Source organism: Furipterus horrens, unplaced genomic scaffold (genome assembly GCF_987537825.1).
Source record: "Furipterus horrens unplaced genomic scaffold, mFurHor1.1.pri manual_scaffold_12, whole genome shotgun sequence".
NCBI classification, from domain to species: domain Eukaryota; kingdom Metazoa; phylum Chordata; class Mammalia; order Chiroptera; family Furipteridae; genus Furipterus; species Furipterus horrens.
In genome coordinates this window covers 69,543,217-69,563,649 of record NW_028327182.1, presented here as the reverse complement: position 1 = coordinate 69,563,649, position 20,433 = coordinate 69,543,217, and the positions used below count along the sequence as shown (strand labels likewise).

At 40.7% G+C, this 20,433-nt stretch overlaps 1 long non-coding RNA gene across 1 annotated transcript; it reads right to left on the bottom strand.

Annotated features, from left to right (window-relative positions):
* Window positions 1–2,582: 2,582 nt before the first annotated feature.
* LOC149996323 (uncharacterized) lies at window positions 2,583–9,667 on the bottom strand. Its single transcript, XR_016507395.1, has 3 exons — window positions 9,606–9,667; window positions 8,699–8,773; window positions 2,583–2,696 (listed from the first exon to the last, which is right to left on the bottom strand). It is a non-coding gene; the product is annotated as an uncharacterized LOC149996323 (long non-coding RNA).
* Between the last annotated feature and the right edge of the window lie 10,766 nt (window positions 9,668–20,433).

Here is a 20,433-nt window from a genome sequence, read left to right as displayed (position 1 = left end):
TCACTGTCATGGGTCTTGGCCAAAGTCACATGGCTAAGACAAGAGACAGTGTGGGTGCCTCTGGTCTTCCTACCTCAGTGCTTTCATGGCACGTCCTCACTAACTCACTGTCCAGGCCTCGTGCCTCAGGAGCTGTCCTTACCTTACGTGGCTCCTCCTCTTCCTCTTCACCCTGGGCTCCTGTCTTTCCATTTGCCCATTTGTTCATGTCCTCTGGCTTGGAGACCTCTTCTTTTTCTGGTTCCCTGAGCAAATCTTTTACTAAATCTGTTCCAAAAAATAGTTTCCTCCATTTATTTTTGTAACTTGAATTGTAAAATTTAGGTTTAAGAAGGGTCCCTCTGTTGTTTTTCAAATGACTCAAGGGCATACCTCCATCTTGTACATTTGAAAAAGGGAGTTTAATGAATGGTAATAACATTGATTCTATACCTGCTTTTTAATCTCCGAGAAATAAGGCAGTCTGTACTGTAATGCACTAATGACATCACTGTTATCATTAAAGTCTAGCTGCTTACCCAGAATGGCTAACAATTTCTTCTTTTGGCCCAAGGAGACCTCCTCTGGCTGAATTGTCAGCTCACTGCCCGCATTCTTATTGCCTTGTAACCCTCTCATGAAGGAGCCTTTTGGATTTTTTAAATGTGGTTCATCTGTCAAAAAAGAAGAGACCATTTTTGATCATGAAGGACTCATGGGACAGCTTTTTGTCAGTCCAAAGCCCTACATGCCAGTCAAATAAGTTGGGAATCAGCAAATATCGGAATGTTGTTCAGAGAGGAGAAAAATAAACCCCAACTTAAACCCGATTGGCAACACAACAAAAGGAGAAAAGGTATGTTTTTAAAGGGCGTTCCACAGCATGAAATAGAGTAACCATATTTAGGATGATTCCCTTGATCCCCAAGGGCCAGTTGCCAGGTACTGAAGAAAAACCAAGGCTGGAAGACCCCACTCAGTTACACTCGCTGCAGATCTACTGCGATTCCTCACATTCATGGTCCCCACCCTGTCCTGCTCAGATGCAGAGGGAGCATGAGGCTTCCCCGCTCCGCCTCTTCGTGTGCTCCTGTTCTTGCTACCATCACAGGTGAGCGTGATTAAAACCCACGGCTAACAGGTCTTCATCTGGACATGCCCTTCTCCACTTACCCACCAAAGCATTACTTTGGTCATTGCTTCTACACATCCCTGCCCCCAGAACAAAAGGCTCTATACAGAAAAATAACTCTATGTCCACTCTTGCTCTGTGCTTAAATTTAGGCACGCATCTGGAATGTGGGTTAAGAGACTTGGCAGGTTGTGTGCCACTGTGGAATGTTCAATACATCTATGGAATAATACTTTGGGGTCCTAATATACAGAAGGGAAAAGGCAACTGTTGTCAGATGCCTACTTTGCTTTCCTTTCATGTCTTTTCTTACATTTTCAGCTTTACTTGGGGAACCATCCAAAGCTTCTGACTGCATGAAGGTCAAGTGTATCATTGTACAACTGGGTTTCCATTCCAGAATAATGAAAGTATTGCTGTGGAAGCTGAGGGTCAGAGAAGGAGTTGAGGGTCCCAAAGTGGGGAGCTTGTGGAGCCCCAAAAGGAAAGCCAGAGATCTGAGTACTAGGTGACAGCACTTAACACTCTCTAACCTTGTTTTTACTCTCCTGTTAAAGGAGATTAAAATGCCTGCTCTGCCCACCTTTGGGGTAGAAGAGAGTAATATAATAGGCCAAAAATTTGTTTTTGAAAAATGAGCCACACTCTCTTAATATAAGTAGCACAGTGTTATTATTTATGATGTGCCCCAGATCACTGCCAGAGACCCACATTCACACTATCTGGGCATGAAAGCACATTTTGGAAGTTATCAGATGGTGTGAATAAGCCTAATTTGTAGATAAATACTTAAAAGCACCCAAGTGTTTGGTGGATAGAAAACCGTGCGCTTCAGAGCAAGTTCAGAGTTGGACAGTCTAAGAATACAAGAGGCCTCCCACCCATTAGAAGGATTTGGTAGTCACTTCTGATAATAAAACCAGAAATTCAGGTCCCAAATAGAATTTTCATAAAATAGTCACTCGTACTCTTTTTATAAAATTGCAAAACAAACAAAATAAAAACATAGCTCTACCTGTCCAACGAGGCAAAGGACAAATGAGGCCTAATGCATCCAGAGCCAGTTTACAGGCTGTGCCACTGACCAACAGGTTCTCATTTGGACGGAAAGCGCCAACTGAGCACCGCACGCACTGTGTGCTCATTGCTGTTAATCCCCTGCCCCCTTCCTTTCTCTTTTTCCTTCGTCTCACTTTTAGCAAGGAAGCGATGCTCAGAAATATAGCGAGTTAAACTCTGGATGAATGAATAAAAATAACACGGTGACCTTATTTGTTTAAAAACTTACCATCACTGGGAAAACTGTAATAGAACAACAATTTTAAAAAAGAAAGAAAAAAACAAAAACAGCAACAACAACGAACCTTCGAAAGGTATTTTCAAAGGAAAACAACTTATCATCATCAATCAAAAATTAAAACAAATAAAATGAAAATGAAAGAATTTACCACTGGGCAATTCAGACTCACCACAAGTTGTGTGTGTCAGACAGTCAGCGGGGCAGTGTAATTTCACTCTCTGGCTGACCCTCTCAATGTTCTCTCTGAATTTGCAGAGGCAGCAGGCCAAATTATGAGGGAGGATCCTATAAAGGGAAAGGCAGAAAATTAAATTATTGGCAGAAAAGCTATTTGAGCAGGTAGAAGAGGTGGGCAGAGGCTACCAGAGGGCTGTGCAAAGAAGCGTTGTGGGGGCTTCCCACCTGAACAGTTTGGGGGGCATCAGCTGGCCATCGGTTATTCTTTTGGTAATCCTCACTGGGGAACGTGCTTATTGATTTTAGAGAGAAGGGAAGGGAGGGAGAGAGAGAGAGAGAGAGAAACATCTATGTGAGAGAGAAACTAACCGGGACCCTCAGCGAAACCCTAGGCTGGCTGGAAATGGAACCCGCGACCCTTTGGTTTACAGGAAGACTCTCCAACTCACTGAGCCACACCAGCCAGGGCAGCCATTTGCTCTCTTGAATATTGTCAATAAATAGAGGGGAGGACAGAAGAGTAAGAATGGCAGCGGGTATGGTATGCCTAGACTAAAGGTGATAGGCACTAGAATCGGTGACACTGATCTGTAGTTATAATTCAGATGTATCTCCTTCTCCCAACCCAGAAGTCTCACTTTGGGTGGAGAGTACACTAGGAGGGGGAAATCTTCTAAGAAGGCTCTGGATAAGTCCCTAACTTATAAATCCCTAATTGTGAGTGGTAAATGTATTAGAAGTTACTCTGGGCATAAAAAAAAACATTACGTGGTTAAATAGTAGCAGATTGCATTGGGCAAATCTGGGCAATATGAACATTCAAAAGAATAATGATAATAAGGTATAACATAATTAATTTAAAGAAGAGCCCATGAGTTCACAATAATACTCAAAAAGAAAATAGGTAAACTATTATTTATAGAATAATTCCAGCTAATAAATGTAGTAGGAATAATAAAATTAGAAAAATAGTGTCACTTTGTAACCACCAATGTAGTAATCGATCAGACACAAATTATTACTGATGCGCAATTGGGTAAAAAGTTGAGAGGAGAATGTTCGCTGATCTTAAAGCAACATTCAACAGATTATTTATTAATTACCAAGGAAAAAATAACTTTACAATGGAGGGATCTGGAAAATACCATGTTCACCAAAAGATCAAATTTAGCATTATAAGCCACTTAAAATGATGAGGTAGAAAGGAAACATCACTTATGTAGTATTCCTTCCAAAATATTTTACTTTGAATCTAATCATGAGCAAACAGACAAATCCAGACTATGGGACAATTCATAAGACAACCATCTTAGACACATCCAAAATGCCAGTGTCATAAGAGACAGAAAATAAAAAGGGTAGATAAATGTTTTAGATTAAAGGAAACGAAGACAAGACATGTGATGCCTGATCTTTGATTAGATTCTGGATCAAAACAAAACAGACTTAAAAAATATTATTGAGGCAGGGGGGAGAATATAACTGGCTTTAGACCAAGATGGGATCAATTTGACCTCCTGCCTAAAACAATTTAAAAACCAGACAAAATATATGTAACAACAGTTCTCAAGAAATTGAAATTCAGGTAATGAAGGACAGTGACTCCCAAGAGATAGGAAACAAATTAAGTAAGCCCTCTGATGCATTGTTCTAGCTTACTGCTCTGAGCTTCCAGGTCATGATGTAAGGAAGAAAAAAACCCACAGAGACTGGTTAACTCCCTAAGGAATGGATATGAGAGTTGGGGAAACCAAGGTGACTGGAATGCACAAAGCAGAATACTAGGAAAGAAAAGAAGTACACAGACAAGCACTCTGGGGATATGCAGAGAGATCTCTTGAGTATTCAACAAGGTACTGGATGGTGCCTGTGTGTGAAGAGTTGCTTGAGCCCAGGAAAAGAACCACATGAAAGGATCAGAGAGAAGAATAACTGGATATCACCCACTGTTAGGAATAGTGCCTGCTGCAAGAAGCTGGAGATTAAAAACTACAGTGTCTAAATGAAAAAGACACTGGAGGGGGGATAAATGGTAATGGAGGAAAGATGCAATAAATGCCTACATAAATATAAAACCCGAAAAGAACAAGAAAAAGACACTGGGTAGGGTTACTGGCGTATTAGACACTGCAGAAGAAGAAAAGACCGGTGACTTTACAATGTAGCAATACAAACTATACAAAATGAAACGCCAAGAGAAACAACCAACAACAAAGATGAACAGAGCCACAGGGAGCTGTGCAACAACTTCAGATGGCCTAATGTATGTGTGCTTAGAGTCCATGAAAGGGGGGAGACATAAAAGTCTGCATAAATAGCCCCAAATCGTTCCCATTGGTGAACACCGAACACTCACATGTCCAAGAAGGCCAGTGAACTCCATGCACAAGAATTATGCCCAAAACTATACTGAAGCACATCATAATCAAATTGCTCAAAACCAGCAATAAAGAGAAAATATTAAAATCAATCCAAGGGGGAAAATGAAACCACTATATAAGAGGAACAAAGATAAAAATTACAGTAGATTTTTTTGTTGGCAATAATGTAAGCCAAAACTCCCAGTGCAAAAAATATATATATATATATTTGAGGTAGTGAAGTGGGGAAGGGGACCCAACAACTATCAAGCTAGACATGTCTACCCATGACCTTTCAAAAACAAAAGCAAGATACTCTCAGACATCCAAAAGCTGAAAGAATTCTCCACTAGTAGATCTGCACTGTAAGAAATGTTAAAGAAGGTCGTTTTCAGCAAAAGAAAACTGTTACCAGATGGAAATACAGATTATTACAAATTCTGAAGGACACTTGAATTGGTAATGACTTAGGTTAATATGTAAGATTTTTCTTATTATTTAAGTATCTTTACAGATAATTCATTATTTAAACACAAAATATAGTGTGGTGTTTATAATGTAAGTAAAAGTAAAGTGTATTGAAAGCAACAGCACAGAGGCCAGGAGGGACAAATGGAAGTACACTATTGCAAGGTTCTGATACCATTGATGAAACCATAAAATATCATTGGAAGAGAGATTGTGAGAAGGTAAAGATGCATACTATAAACCATAAAGCAATCACTGAAATAACAAAATCTGAGCTATAGCTTTTTAGCCCACAAAGAAAATAAAATACTCAAATGTATTCAATCCAAAAGCACAAATGAAAAGAAAACAACAACAGGCAAACAGATGGGACAAATAAAAAACAAATAGCAAGACAGTAGATTTCAATGTAATTGCATCAATCATTACATTAATTGGAAATGGTCTAACACAGTTATCACACTAGATAAAAAAAGGAAAAGTCATCTTTATGTGTCTACAAGAACCAACTTCAATAGAAAGATACACATAGGGTAAAAGGATAGAAAATATACTATGCTAACACTAACCAAAAGAAAGCTGGAGTGGAGATATTTCCATAAGACAAAGTCAATGTCAAAGCATATTACCAGGAATGAAGGAGCCTATATTTCATCAAAATAAATATGTCAAATAATGAAGACATTACCTAGAAACTTATACACCTAATAACAGAGCTTAAACATAGATGAAGGAAAGTGAGAATGACCAGGAGAAACGAACAAATCCACACTTATAATTGGATACTTTAACATTTTTCTTTCAGTGATTGATAGAGCAAGTAGATAGAAAATCAACAAGGATATAGAAGACTAGAAGAACACTATCCACCTACATGATGTGTGTAAGACACTCCTCCCCAAATCAGCAGGATGTACACTTTTTTCAAGTGGATGCATAAGATTTGCCAAAATAGACCATATTCTGGCCTATTACCAGAATTTACTGGCTATAAAGTCAGTTTCAATAATTTAAAAAGGATTTTAGTTATTCAATATACGTTCTCTAACAACAGTGAAAGTAAATCAGAAATTAACAGATCTATAAAAAAAAAAGTCCACAGTTTTGACAACTAAAAAAAAAAACATGCTTCTGAATAACCCTATGGGTCAAAGAAAAAATTCATAAGGGAGATTAGAAACTATTTTGAACTGACTGAAACAGAAAACATGAGATGTCAACACGTGGGATGTTGCTAAAGCAATACTCAGCTTCTGCAGCTTCCATCTTAAGAAACCAGAGAAAGGACTTCAGTCAAGTTGCAGGTATAGGCAGACATGCTTCAGCAGCCCCTTGCACGAGCATAAGAAATATCACAACTATCCTCAAAACAAAAAACACCCATAACTGTCAGAAAATCGAACTGCATGGAAGTCCGACAACCAATGATTTAAAGGAGCCATATTCATCCAGACGGGTATGAGGGATGGAGCCAGGGCGGAAAGGACACTGTGTGGTGCTGGTGAGGAGGCACAATGGCTGGCAGAACAGGCAGTCCTACATTCATGTGTGGTGCATAAAGATCGAGTGATCCCAATCCAAGGCCAGACCACACAGCCCAGGGCGCCAACACCAGAAAAATAAAGCATAATACCTTCTGGCTATAAAAACCAGTGTGGGTTGGGGTGGCGGAAGAAACCACTTGTCACTCAAGCGAGTCTGCTTAGAGGGCCCCCACAGTTCTAGAATGCACTCAAACCCACCCACTCTGGGAACCACCACCAGTGCAACAGCTAGAGGGGTGCCAGTGGGTGAAGTGACTGGAAGCAGGGTGAGTGCCGAGCAAGCCTCCAGAAGCCAGGCAGTGGCATTGTCCTCTCTCTGACCCCTCCTCCACAAACAGAGCCACAGAGTGGTGAAACGGGTTGCCCCGCCCTGGCAAACACCCAAAGCTCCACCCCATACAACTTAACAGATGTGCTAAGACAGGGAGTCAAAGCAGCTCTACCTCGTACACAGAAACAAACACAGGGAGGCTGCCTGGTTGAGGAAACAAAGGAATATGGCCCAAATGAAAGAACAGAACAAAACTCCAGGAAAAGAACTAAACAAAATGGAGATAGCCAACCTATCTGATGCAGATTTCAAAAACACTGCTGATAAGGATGCTCAGAGAACTCACTGAGTACTGCAAAAGCATAAGGGAAGAAAGGAAGGCTACACTAAGTGGAATAAAGAAAAATCCACAGGGAATCAACAGTGAAGGGAAGGAAGCCAGGGTGCAAATCAATGATTTGGAACATAAGGAAGAAATCAACAGTCATCCAGAAGAGAATGAAGAAATATGGAAGTTAAAAAAATGAGGAGAGAATAAGAAAACTCTGGGACACCTCCAAAAGTACCAACATCCGAATCATAGGGATGCCAGAAGCAGAAGAGGAAGAGCAAGAAAGTCTATTTGAAAAAATAATGAAAGTAAACTTCCCTAATCTGGCAAAGGAAATAGACATACAAGTCCGGGAAGCACAGAGAGTCCCAAATAAGTCGGACCCAAAGAGGACCACACCAAGATACGCCATCATTAAAATGCTAAATGGTAAAGGTAGAGAGAGAATCTTAAAAGCTGCAAGAAAAAAGCAGAGAGTTACCTACAGAGGAGTTCCTTTAAGCCTATCAGCTGATTTCTCAGAAGATACTTTGCAGGCAAGAAGGGACTGGCAAGAAGTATTCAAAGTGATGAGAAACAAGGACCGAAACCAAGATTACTCTATCCAGCAAAGCTATCATTTAGAACGGAAGGGCCAAAAAAATGTAGAAACAACGCAAACATCCATTAACTGATGACCGCTTAAACAGACTGGTATCTTCACACAACTGGAAAATTACATGGCAATAAAAAGCAATGAACTACTCATAGATGCAATAACATGAATGAATTCCAAAAGGATTATGCTAACTGAAAGAAGCCAACACAAAAGGCTACACTTTACATGATTTCATTTATAAGAGACTCTGGAAAAGGCAAGACTATCGTGACAAAAATCAAATTGGTACTTGCCAGGGACTAATGGTGGGAGGAGGAACTGAGTGCAAAAAATCATGAGGAGCCTTTTAGGTATGATGAAAGTATTCTGTATCTCAAATATCATGGTGGCACATAAATACACATTTCTCAAAACTCACTGAACTGTATACTTTAAAATAGTGAATTTTATTAAATAAGAATCTGACTTAAGAAAATAATAAGGCAAACCTCCTAAAAGAACAACTAAGTGAAAATAAATATAAGAAAAATCAACTTACAGTTTTTCCAAATTAGTGTTTAGCGCGAGGATGCGCTCAACTGTTGTGAGTGACACATCTGTTTTCCCCAGGTCTCTGAAGGAGAAAGTCCAAACATGCATCAAATGAACCCAAAGACAAAATTCTGTACTTGAAAGGGCACTTAATATCTGCTTACTTCAGTTTTGGCTTCTCTGTCAAGCCAGCTCGAAAGTTTACTTGCTGTGGATAATAATTTCAGAGAGCTCTTCTTGAAGAAATTTAAATTTATTTGCATCATCAAATTAATGATGTCGGTGAACAGTACAATCTACTTTTTTTTAGCCATTATTCTACTTCTAATTCTCAGTAGCATCCACCACTTCATTACTCTTTAAAAAATACATAATGTACAAGTTATTCCTTTTTCCTTTCTGAGATCAATGGTATTTCTACATGCTTCTCAAGTTACATATCAGTGTGTGTTCTTTAACACCGCTCCCTTTCTCTGCTGGCTACCTTGTCCACCTGCATTCTCTCTTAATCATTTTTCTGTGCCAATAACTTTGTTTTTTTCAATAGGGAAAGATATTTTATTTATTTTTTATTTTTAAAAATATTTTTAAATTTATTTTTAGAGAGAGGGGAAGAAAGGGAGAGAAACATCAATGTGTGGCTGCCTCTCATGCTTCCCCAACAGGGGACCTGGCCCTCAACCCAGGCATGTGCCCTGACTGGGAATAGAGCTGGCTGCACTTTGGTTCACAGGCCAGCGCTCAATCCACTGAGCCACACCAGCCAGGGCTACTGTGCCAATAACTTTTATGCAATAAACCAGTTATAATTTAAATTATGACTTTTTAGTCAAAATGCAAAATGCTAACTCTTTGACAAAAGTAGAAAGGAGCAGAAATCATCTCACGAACCAAGAGATTGTCGCAATACTTACAGATATTTTAATGCTGGCAATTTAAAAAGATAGGGATCATCAAGACTTCTCAAAGGATTATGGCTGAGTATTCTGAAAAAAATGCAATAGAATAAAAATTATCTGCATTTTCAATAATTGCCCCGAAAGTTTATATTCATTTTTTTCATACAAAACTAGAAGGTTAAAAAAATATTATTTTCTGTCTTTACTAATAGATCACCCAGAGAATCTGTAAAACACTCTTTGTTGGGGAGCTACCCAGGTCTCTAAATGATAAAGTGGGGAAGAGAAAGTGGAAGAAGAAAGAAGAAGAAGAAGAAGAAGAAGAAGAAGAAGAAGAAGAAGAAGAAGAAGAAGAAGAGAAGGAGAAGGAGATGGAGACGGAGAAGGAAGGAGAAGGAGAAGAAGAAGAAGAAGAAGAAGAAGAAGAAGAAGAAGAAGAAGGAGGAGGAGGAGGAGGAGGAGGAGGAGGAGGAGGAGGAGGAGGAGGAGGAGGAGGAGGAGGAGGAGGAGGAGGAGGAGGAGGAGGAGAAGGAGAAGGAGAAGGAGAAGAAGAAGAAGAAGAAGAAGAAGAAGGAGGAGGAGGAGGAGGAGGAGGAGGAGGAGGAGGAGGAGGAGGAGGAGGAGGAGGAGGAGGAGGAGGAGGAGGAGGAGGAGGAGGAGGAGGAGGAGGAGGAGGAGGAGGAGGAGGAGGAGGAGGAGGAGGAGGAGGAGGAGGAGAAGGAGAAGGAGAAGAAGAAGAAGAAGAAGAAGAAGAAGAAGAAGAAGAAATAAGCGGATAACAAAGAAAAAAGTATGCCAAAGAACTTTCAGATGGAAAACCCTAGAGGTGACTATGCTGACAGGAAACTCTTGCTCTACAGAAAATACTTATTGTGGCATCCTCCATAATTCAAGTTGCTTTTCTTCATCTACAGAAAGTTTTTTAAATTCCAGTTTAAACCACCCAGTTAAAAATAAAAATAGGACCAACTCCTTGGTTTTAGAGCCAAAGAAGGGATAAATCTTAAGAGGAACTGGTGAAAACCACACTCTCATCACATACTCCCATGTGTATTCTTATATCACAAGCTTCCTTACATTTCATGTAATCACCTGTTTACTTGTCAATTTCTTGGACTGTTAGTGCCTAAAATTTTCTAGGTATTTAATAAATGCTTGTTTAATAAATAAATAACATTTTAACTACATCTCAATAAAATGAACAAATGTGTTTTTTGACAAAATTTTGTATTTCAAATGCTGAAATAAATTTTATTCTTGACTCTTTAAAACAAGCAAAACAGACAAAAATAAGAAAGAAAAGAAAGTCTGTTTTTAGGTTAACTCTTCTCAAGAATCGTTAGTGTAACCCTCACAATAATCTTACTGATAAATATTATTATTACCCCATTTTACAAATGAGAAAACTGAGGCACAGAGAGGTTGTATTGCTTGTCCTAGGTCATCAAGCTAGTAAGAAGCAGAGGTGGCATTGAACCCAGTTCTGACTCCAAAGCCTGTTTAACTTCTATGAAGAAAAGGGGTTTAAAATAACTTGTAATTTAACCTTACTTGTGAGACCACTAAATAAAGAAATAGATTTTCAAATTTCATGTACCCATCTGGGAGACCCTCAATGATAAATTACATTTTCTGTTTTTATTTCTGTTTCCTAATCATCCCCCACGATTAAATATTTAACTAACGTATAGTCAAGTTTAAAACCATGTTGTAGGCAAATTAGTAAAAATTATGAAGTAAGGACACCTGAAAATTCGTTTCTACAAAAGCAACAAAAAATACAACTGGAAAAAAAAGACTCAATTGTTTTTAAACTGAAAATTTAACCAGCACGCTTGCAGGAATCCAGGGAACACTTATTCAAGAAAAGTGATTGGTTTCTGTAAGATCAATGATCTGTGTTGCTTTAATTCTTCTTAGAGCTTTGCTCTCCATCCCATGGGTAACATTGAAAAACAGCCCACATGCCCAGTACCACAGGGAACAGAATGGAATACAATCTCATTCCCAAAGAACTGTCTGGTAGTTCCCTGAAGACTCACTTAAAAGGTTTGTCTTTGACGTGACTGAGAGCTGGGTAGCACCAAAAGCCTCTCTCCTCAGGGGCAATTTTGTGAAAACAATTGCAGGTAAATGTTTTAAGAGGGCAGCCGCTGAGGCAACAGATAACAGTTGGTGCAAATTAAAAAAAAAAAAAAAGAGAGAGAGCCTAACAAAAAAGCTTAAAAATCAAAGCTGAGAAATGAGATATCCATAAAAACTCTGAAGGGCTTCAAAATATGCTCAGGAAATTGGAAGACCATGGGACACATTCCTGAGAATCTAGGAAAGAACTATTAGAGCTAATAAATGAATTCAACAAGGTTGCAGGATACAAGACCAATATGCAAAAATTAGCTGTATTTCTATACACTAGGAATGAATAATCCAGAAATGAAATAAAGAAAAAACTCCAGCTATAACAGCATCAAAAAGAATGAAATACCCAAAGAAGTGTATGACTCACATACTAAAAACTACAAAACATTGTGTAGAGAAACTTTTAAAAGATGTAAACAAATGGAAAGACATGATGTGTTTGGCATTGGAAGATGATACTGTTAAAATGACCCTCCTCCCCAAATCAATTTATGGTTTCAATGCAATCTCTATTAAAATTTCAACTGACTTCTTTCCAGAAATTGACAAGCGATTTTTAAAATCATATGACAATTCAAGGGACCAAGAATAGCTAAAACGATCTTGATAAAGAGGAACAATGTGGAAGGACACACACATCCTGGTTTCAAAACCTAATTCAGAGCCACAGCAATCACAGTGTGGGACTGGCATAAGGCTAGACATAGCAATCAATGGAACAGGATTGACAGTCCAGAAATGAACCCTCACATGTGTTGTCTATTGATTTCCCACAAGGGTGCCAAAGCTATTCAATGTGGAAAGAACCGTCTTTTCAAATGGTGCTGGGACAACTGTGTATCCCCATGCAAAATAATGAAGTTGGAATCTGCCTACACTTCACACCATATGTACAAATTAACTCAAAATAAATCAAATACCTTAATGTAAGAGCTAAAGTTGTAACATCCTTAGGAGAAAACAAGGGATAAATGTCTATGACCTTGATTAGACCAACAGTTTCTTAGATATGATACTAAAAGCACAACCAAAGGAAAAATAGATAAATTAGACTTTATAAAAATGAAAAAAATTTTGTGCCTCAAAGGACACTATCAAGAAAATGAAAACACAGACTTCCCGCCAAGATGGAGGCCTAGACTGATATGCTCCGTCTCCCTCCACAACTTAGAAGGACTATAACTACCACAAAACCAGAAATAACCAGAAGTTCCAGAAAATAAAGCTACATGGAAGTCCAAGGTATGAAGTTATAAACAAATGGTGCTCGACTGAAGAGGTAGGAGAGGCGAAGCCTGGGCGGAGAGGTCAAGCCGTGCTGGTGGCAGCAGCTACAGCGATGGGCGGAGGGACTGCAGTAAGCACAGACACCCGTATTTAAGGGGAGGCAAGAAGCACCTGGGAGCACCCCTGGCTGCAGACCAAACCCGTCAGCTCATGATTCCAACGCCAGGGAAGGCAGACCCCATTGCCTCGGACTGTGAGGCCCAGAGGGCGTGGGGACGGAGGAGGAGGCTCCCGGTCTCTCAGTGGAGAGAGAACGGCAGGAATCCATCTTGCACCCCTGCCCCCATGCAAAGCACCACAGTGTGGTGAGAAAGGTTGCCTGGTAGTGACAAATGCACGGGGCTCCACCCCCTATAGCATAGAAGGTGTGACAGCCCCGCCCAGGGAGCAAAAACCTGCCAAGATGGCAGGGTTAATGATAGAGATCTCAATCATGCAGCTGACTAGAAAGCAAATACATGAATTAACGGACGAACTGATAGATAACATTTCTGAGGCTCAGTTCAGAGCTATAGTTATAAGACAGCTTACAGAAATAACAGCGGGACTTAATCAAGATGGGGAAGGAATGAAGGCTAGTCCTGCTGAAATGAATGAAGACACATATGAAACAAGTGGCGAGGGAAGGAAAACCAGGGATCAAATCAACAAATCAGAACAAACAGTCAACAAATGCAGAAAGAGGAAACAAAAAGTGAGGAAAATGAGGAGGAGCTCAGAAACCTCTGGGACAGCTATAAGAGAGCAAACATCTGAATTATAGGATTGCCAGAAGGTGAAGAAGAACTAGAAATTGAAAAATTATGTGAAAAAATAATGAAGCAGAACTTCCCTAACTTGGGGAAGGAAACAGACTTACAGGTCCAGGAAGCACAGAGAGTTCCAAAAAAACTGGACTCTGGAAGAACCACACCAAGACACATTATAATCAAAATGTCAAAAATTAAAGATAAAGAGAGAGTCTTAAAAGCAGCAAGAGCAGCAAGAGAGAAGAAGAGAATTATGTACAAAGGGGTCCCAATTAGACTATCAGCTGATTTCTCAAAAGGAACTCTGAGGGCGAGAAGAGACTGGCAAGAAATATTCAAAGAAATGAAAAGCAAAAACCTACAACCAAGATTACTCTATCCAGTGAAGCTCTCATTCAGAATGAAAGGGCAGAGAAAGTGCTTCCAGGACAAAGTAAAACTGAAGGAGTTCATGAGATCCAAACCACTGTTATATGAGATGCTAAAGGGACTTGTTTAGGAGAAGGAGGATCAAAACTATGAACATTAAAATGAAAATTGTATCACAACAACCAACAACAGAAGCTAGGGAATCAAAACAAAGGCAAACTAAGTAGGCAATGAGAGCGGGAAAAGAATGATAGGTATGGGGAACATTATGGGGGGAGGTCAGCGGAAAGGGGGAAGGGGGGAAGGGGGGAAAGGGAGGGAGATGATGCAGGAATTAAGACGCATAGTAGGAGGGAGTGGAGTAGACAGGAAGATGTTGAGAAGAACTATATTCACAACTAATGGGCATGGACTAAGTGGGGGGTACAACCGGAGGGAGGGGGGTCACAGGGTGGAGGGAAGCAGAGGAAAAGTAATTGGGACAACTGTAACAGTAAAATCAATAAAACATATTAAAAAAACTGAAAACACCACTCAAAGAATGGGAGAAAATATTTGCAACTCGTATCTTTGATAAAGGCTCATATTTAGAATATCCAGAATATGTAAAGATCTCTTACAACTCATTAAAAAGATAATAACCAAATTTTAAGATGGACAAAAGATTTAAAGAGACATTTCTCCAAAAACGATATACAAATGGCCAATAAGCACATGAAAAGATGCTTAATGTCTGAAGTCAGCAGGCAAATACAAATCAAAAATACCGTGAGATACTACCTTACATTCACTCAGATGGCTATAACCAGACAGACAGACAGTAACAAACGCTGGCAAGGATGTGGAGAAGTTGAAATCCTCACACACTGTTGGTGGGAATACAAAATGGTGAAGACACTGTGTACAACAGTTTGGCACTTCCTCAAAAAAGGTAAACGTATAATTGCTATATGACTCAGCAATTCACTCCCAGGTATGCACCCAAGAGAATTAAAAACATGTCCACAGAAACACATTCCTAGGTATGGGACTGTCATAGTAGCATTATTCATAATGGCCAGAAGGAATAGCAAATTCCTTGCAAAGCTCATAAGTGGCTCTACCACTTATTAACAGTGTAAGCCTAGGTAAGTTGTTTAACATCTCTGAGTTCCAATGGGAATAATGATACCTGCATCACAAGAGTTGTTGGGAAAATGAGATACAGCCTGAGGTAACACGTGATGAGCATTTACTGTGTGGAAAGCACTATTCTAAGAACTTTAGTCACGATATCTTACTTGTATCATAATTAAAAGTACCAAGTATACTGCCTGAAACATAATAAGCACCTAATAAATGTGTTAAAGAAACATGGGGCAGAGGATGAATTACTATGCTTTTGAGAGAAAGAAAATATCTTCTTATAAATGAGAAGACTAAGATGCAGTTGGAAAAAGAGAAGTATCATCGTAAGCTGCTGGGTTTGACAATCTCAAAACCTTTGTACTATTACAAATAAAACGACCCCCCCTGGATGATCCTAAAGGACAGATTCCTCACTGCTATTTTTAGTGTCTTGTTTATGCCTTTCAAAACCCAAGAATAAGCTGCCAAGATTCCAGTCCATACCAAAAAGGGCATCCTTTAGTTGCCCACAGCTATCTAAAGGAACCCAATCAAGGTTAGTAGACAAGGGGAGCATTAGGGTGTCTCTGTGATCAATGCTCAATTTGCCTTCAGCGTGTGGCCTGACTTACCTCACTGATATTCTCAAGAGTGGGGTCAATAATTCAACAGGGATAAGGCTTGGATTTTCCTCTCATATCCTCTCAGTGCCTATGATCTTGGCACAATATGGATGTACCACGGACAAGCCAGAATGTGAATGCGCTCTACCTGGATGAGGTACAGCCTTTCTGCATTGTAGAGTCCTTTGTTTTCTAAAATCATGGAGCTTGTATCGTTAGAATCACTGAAGTGAGATAAAAGCATTTTTAAAAGTATTTTATTTTACTTTTAAAGAGAGGGGAAGGGAGGGAGAATGAGGGGGAGAGAAACATCACTGTGTGGTTGCCTCTTGTGTGCCCCTTACTGGGGACTTGGCCTGCAACCCAAGTTTGTGCCCTGACAGGGATTCGAACCGGCAACACTTTGGTTCACAAGCCGGCGCTCAGTGCACTGAGCCACACCAGCCAGGGCTAAAAGAATTTTTTAAAACAAGCCATCAGCCATGGCTGGTGTGGCTCAGTGCATTGAGTGTTTAACAGTAATATTATGACTTCATTCAACGACTTGCGGCCAAGATGGAGTCCTAGACAGACACCCTGCATCTCTCTCCACGACTAAGAAGGACTACAACTACCATGGAAGTCCAACAAACAAAGATATAAAGAAGAAATACTCATCCAGACAGGTAGGAGGGGTGGAGCTGGGGCGGAGAGGACGCAGTGTGGTGGTGGCAGCAGCAGCAGCAACAGCAATGGCAGCATCAGGCCGGCAGAAAGCGCAGTCACACATTTCAAAAAGCAGGGAGGGACACCTGGGGAGCGCTCCCGGCCAGACTGCACAGCTCAGGGTCCCGGCACCAGGGAAAATCAAGCCTCATTGCTTCTGACTGTGCAAACCAGTGGGGGTTGGAGTGGAGGAAGAAACTGCTGGTCTCTCAGCAGAGCCTGCTTGTTTAAAGGGCCCCCACTGTCCTAGAATGACTGCAGGCCCACTCACTGAGGGCACAATGGGCAGGGCAACAGCTAGAGAGGCGCCAGTCCCATACAGAAGTGGGAGAAGTGCCTGGAAAAGGGGCAGGTGCTGAGCAAGCGGCATTGTTCCCTCTCTGTCCCCTCCCCCACATACAGCATCACAACGTGGTGAAACGGGTCTCCCTGTACTGATGAATACCTCAGGCTCCACCCCTTGCAACAAACAGGAGCAACAGCTCTATCTAAGACACAGAGGCAAACAAACACAGGAGCCTGTCAAGATGAGGAGACAGAGAAGTATGGCTCAAAAGGGGGAACAGATCAAGGCTCCAGTGGAAGAAATAAGCGATGAGGAGATAGCCAGCCTAAGAGATGAGGAGATAGCCAACCTAGCAGATGCAGAGTTCAAAATGCTGGTGATAAAGATGCTCACAGGCTTGACAGACATTCTTGTGTACGGCAAACGCATAAGGGAAGAAGTGAAGGCGATGCTAAGTGAAATGAAGGACAATCCACACAAAACCAATGCTGAAGGGAAGGAAATCGGGGTTCAAATCAATGATTTGGAACACAGGGAAGAAAAATCAGTCAACCAGTACAGAATGAGGAAACAAGAATTGAAAAAAATGAGGAGAGGCTGAGGAACCTCTGGGACAACTTTAAACGTGCCAACATCTGAACCATAGGGGTGCCAGGAGAGCAAGAGCAAGAAATTGAAAGCTTATGTGAAAATATAATGAAGGAAAACTTCCCAAGTTTGGCAAAGGAAATAGACATACAAGTCCAGGAAGCACAAACAGTCCCAAACAAGCTAGACCCAAAGAGGACCACACCGAGACACATCATAATCAAAATGCCAAAGGTGAAAGATAAAGAGAGAAACTGAAAAGCAGCAAGAGAAAAGTAGTTATCTACAAAGGGGTGCCTATAAGACTATCTGTTGATTTCTCAAAAGAAACTTGGCAGGCAGGAAGGGACTGGCAAGAAATATTCAATGTGATGAAAGGCAAGGACCTACAACCTAGATTCCTCTATCCAGCGAAGCTATCATTTAGAATGAAAGGGCAGATAAAGTGCTCCCCAGAAAAGATAAAGCTAAAGGAGTTCATCATCACCAAGCCATTATGATATGAAGTGTTAAAGGGACTTATTTAAGAAAAAGAAGATCAAAACTATGAACATTAAAATGACAACAAACTCACAACTATCAACAACTGAATCTAAAAAATAAAAACAAAATTCAACTAAGCAAACCAGAATAGGAACAGAATCACAGGTACGGGGATAATTTGGAGGGTTATCAGCTGGGATGGGGAAGAAGTAGAAATGGGGAAATGGTGCAGGGATTAAGAAGTATAATTGGTTGGTACAAAATAGACAGGGTGAAGTTTAGAATAATATAGGAAATGGTGAAACCAAAGATCTTATATGCAAGATCCATGGACATGAACTAAGGGGGTGGGATTACTGGGGGAAGCGAGGTACCGGGCAGAGGGGAGCAAAAGGAAAAAAAATTGGGACTACGGTAACAACATAATCAATAAAATATACTTAAAAATAAAAAAGACTTCATTCAAGAAACTTACTGAATTATAATTACCTGAACCCCAGGGGTGAATCAAGATTTTGTGGAGCTTGAGCATCATTTGTTCTGGGAAATCCAAATACAAACATGCCAAACTAGAAATATGAAAATTGTTAGTGCCCCTCCTAAAACTTTGAAAGGCGCCCATGCAAGTGAAGAGCTCTGAAGCTTAAGTTTCATTCAGTTCATGATAAGTCTACCTCAAACTTGTCACAAACTTGTTTAATGCAGAGAAAAGTATCGTTTCAACGTATAAAAACACCAGTAATACATTGTATAGACGATCAAATGACTCAACTTGAGGGGTGGCATCTTCCCTGGGCAAGTTGCCTTTGGAAAAAGATGCAATTTAGTTTACACCTTATTATGGCAGATGTTTCCTGAAGCAAATTAGCCTTGTCCCTAACAAAGATTTGGCCCCAAACAAAGGAGCCCAGCCTCCAGAACACACTGATGGCATTGCGACAAGCTTTTGAAAATAACTGTGAATTAGTTCTAGCAGTACAGCTCTATGCAAATCACAGGAGTATTTTTATTTCTAACACCTTTTCTTGTCGTTTAAGATGAACCCAGAAACTGAAGAACTGCAAGCTGGTGCCTCCTGGATGACGAATCTCTTCTAACCCACCCCCCACTTCCCACTTAGTCTCCCTCCTCTCCCGTTACCCTGCTGCAGAGATGCTGGCGTGGGTCTCCTATGTTCTTCCCAACAACATCCGTCTTCCTCCTTCCAGTATCAAAGTTTCTTGGGGATAAAGTCCCTGCCCAATTCTTCCTTGTACCCCCAGCACTTAGGACAGTGCTGATACACAGTGGGCATGGCGCCCAGGAAACCTTTTTTCTTCCTGTGCTGCCTTCCTAACTATAGTGAAACTCAGGTTCTTATAAGAAACTCTCCGTGTTACACAATGCTTGGCAAAGCTGGTGACTTTATGACATTGTACTCATACTACCGAGACCTCTGGGTGGGAGGACCCCAGAAGCCTGCTGCTCTGATGCGCGCGCCAAAGGAAAACTGACCCTCAGTCTTCTTTCCCCAAGTTAGGGATCAGCAAACTAAACAGGGAAAAGGAAGGCTGCTACAGATGAGACACCTGCAGGAACTGTCAGTCCAGCGCCAGACACACCCTGAACACCTGCATCTAACCCGAAACTGTGGGAAATTGGATTTCTGAACCATAAGACGGTAAGACAGTCTTTTCAAAGGCAGGTGGAGGGGACAATCTTCACCATAAGTTCAAAATCCTGTTCAGGCCCCTGAACATATGCATTCTGCTTTGCTCATATCACTGAGAAATCACAGAATTTTTGAGCTGCGAGGGGATAAAACCCACACTTCCCACTGACGAGTGGTCAGGAAAGAAATTGGAATTAGGCTACAGCGATGTATTTTCTTTATGACTATTTTTTCACAACACACCTTAACATAAATAGCATATTTTCCCATACCTCAAAGGTTCCCATTGCCACAGACAATTCGCTTCAGAGTTACATACTTTCTCAAAAAGATAACATTCTGGGTTATTGAGGAGAGATGTGCCCTGTGGCAGGTTTTTAGGAAGACTTCCTGCTTTACTGTTTAAGAGACCCATGGTTGAGGAGAACTCTGAGCTAAGCTTAAACTCTTTCAGTCCTATGTTCCATACATTTACGCAGTCAGAGACTTTGCATATGAGCAGGAATCTAAGTTCAATTCAGAAGTGGAATTTCAAGGACCATTCACAAGTCAGAGCAGCAGCACCGCGGGGATAGCCAGGACGATGCTACTTTGAATGATACTTGCTTGCTGCCTTTTATCGCCCCCGCCGAAGGTCAGTGCTGGGGAAAGCGGAGCCTGTGTATGAGTCCGGCAAGTCCTTGGCCTCTTTGTACCTTAGTTTCCTCATTTGAGAAGAATGAATGGCTCTTAAGCCATACTTCTCAGAGTTCAAACTGGGCTTACACCCAGCTCACCAATCACTGGATGATGTGTTTACCCATAGCTTTTTACGTGTATTTATCTTCTATTTCACTTACAAGGTGTGTAAGAATCT